General features: G+C 33.2%; 1 long non-coding RNA gene across 1 annotated transcript in view; it reads right to left on the bottom strand.

Moving 5' to 3' along the window:
- Positions 1–1,591, bottom strand: part of LOC105523275 — a 10,404-nt gene extending 8,813 nt beyond the window's left edge. The window contains exon 1 of the long non-coding RNA XR_001003571.1: positions 1,369–1,591. This is a non-coding gene — a long non-coding RNA (uncharacterized LOC105523275). The remainder of the gene's footprint in view (positions 1–1,368) is intronic.
- Between the last annotated feature and the right edge of the window lie 836 nt (positions 1,592–2,427).

Below are 2,427 nucleotides of genomic sequence, written 5' to 3'. Positions count from 1 at the left end.
AAAACCACTGTCAAATTCTTTAGACAAAATTAAATGACAAAATTAGATGGAAAAACAAAGGCTCAAGCCTCAAAATATAAGTAGATGTAGTGAAACATGTGACAAGAATAAAATGCTTCTGAGATTTCCAGAATCCAGACAATAAACACATACATTCATAAATTTATACATACAAATAAAAAGCATACAGATGACAAAGGAAGAAATAAAATCTGTATTTTCGTATCTATAATTGTAGGAAACTTTAGAGAATCCACCAAAAAGCTACTAGAATTTATAAGTAAGTTTTAGCAAGATCAGATTAAAGTGTAAGTATACACAGAGCAATAATTTTCTATATACAATATAGTATATAAAAGCGACAAAAATGTAAAGTTTAAATAAAAAGTACCATTTATAATTGTATATGGAAACATACAATAATTAAATTAATTTGTAATACAATATTTGTAAGACCTAAGTACTGAAAATGACTATTACTGGGAGTTATTAGAGAAGATCTAACTAGAAGGAGAAATAAAACATAGTCATTGAGCAGAAGATTCAATATTAATAAGATATCCGTTCTTTTCAAATTAATCCATTGATTAAATACCCTCAGTATCTCAGCAGGATTTTTGAATATGAGAGGTTTTTTTTTTTTTGTAAAATTTATATAAAAATGTGAAGGAACTAAGAGAGCCAGAAAAGGTTTGACAAAAGCAAAACAAAATAAAAAGGCTTGTACTACCTGATATTAAGGCTTACTCTATAGCTGGTATTATGCCAATATTATATTGTCCTTATGATCTTAGCTCTGCATGTGTATATATATTTGTATGTATACACATAGAATAATAGAAGAGAGCAGACTCTAGAAATAGGTAAACATATACATTGGCAATTCATTTTCAGAAATGTTGCCAAAACAATCCAGTAGAAAAAGAATAGTCTTTTACAAATAATGGTGTTTAAACAACTAAATATTAAAGTGGGAAAAAATGGTTCTCAACACTTTCCTCACATGAATACAAAAATTAACTAAAAATGGAGGTGGATTTAAATATAGAGTTTCTATAGGAAACATGAGATAGAGTCTTTGCCACTTCGCAATAGGCAAAGATTTCTTAGGTCACAAAAAGCCTTGGATGGATGCTTAGATAGTTTAGAACAGAAAACATCTGAAGATCTTACGACCGTCATTGCCTAGAAAAAATTTGCAATGTTGTGCATGATTCTCAGCCTATAGGTACATGGTACAAAAATTCAATGATCTCTCTGACATTTTTCGTTCCAGAAAATCCTTTGCAGCCAACCCCAATGTTTAGACTTTATCATACTGTCCAGTACCGAGGCTTTTTTGATATGATGGTATAAATATTTACTTACCTTTTGTAGGCAGCATCTACTCCAGCAGCAGCTACATTTCAGAGCCTTATGCAGAACAAGTACATCTCTACCTGCATTATCATAAATTGTAATAGTAAAAGGCCTTGAAAATCCACAAAGGTGTCAAAGGAAGCAATTATTTCTCTCTTCTGCAAAATAAATGATCTGTCCTTGATTGTTGAAGATTTCATATGTTTTACTAGTTTCAAATTTTCTGAGGACTAGATAATAAAATAATGTATGAATTTGTTAGTAATACTGATGTAAGATGTATGTAAACAGGTATCAAATTACCTTCAAATATGGAAATTATATTGGATAATTGTTACAGGAAGTCAGGGACCCTGAACGGAAGGACTGGCTGAAGTCATGGCAGAAGAGCATAAATTGTGAAGATTTCATGGACATTTATTAGTTCCCCAAATTAATACTTTTATAATTCCTTATGCCTGTCTTTACTGAAATCTCTGAACATAAATTTTGAAGATTTCATGGACATTTTTCACTTCCCCAATCAATACTCTTGTGATTTCCTATGCCTGTCTTTAATCTCTTAATCCCATCATCTTTGTAAGCTGAGGATGTATGTCACTTCAGGACCCTGTGATGATTGTGTTAACTGCACAAATTGTTTAAACAATATGAAATCTGGGCACCTTGAAAAAAGAACAGGATAACAGTGATGTTCAGGGAACAAGGGAGATAACCATTAGGTCTGGCTGCCTGAGAGCCGGGTGGAGCAGAGCCGTATTTTTCTTCTTTCAAAAGCAAATAGGAGAACTATCACTGAATTATTTTTCTCAGGAAGGAATATCCCTGAGAAAGAGAATGCATTCCTAGGGTGAGGTCTCTAAAATGGCCGCTCTGGGGACATCTGTCTTTTACAATTGTGGACAAGGGATGAAATAAGCCCCGGTCTCCCCTAGCACTCCCAGGCCTATTAGGACAAGGAAATTCTCACCTAATAAACTTTGGTCAGACCGGTCATCTGCTCTCAAACCCTGTCTCCTGATAAGCTGTTATCAATGACAATGCATGCCCGAAACTTCATTAGCAATT

The sequence above is a fragment of the Colobus angolensis genome, unplaced genomic scaffold (genome assembly GCF_000951035.1).
Source record: "Colobus angolensis palliatus isolate OR3802 unplaced genomic scaffold, Cang.pa_1.0 Scaffold46, whole genome shotgun sequence".
NCBI lineage: Eukaryota > Metazoa > Chordata > Mammalia > Primates > Cercopithecidae > Colobus > Colobus angolensis.
This window is presented reverse-complemented; position numbering and strand designations above follow the sequence as displayed.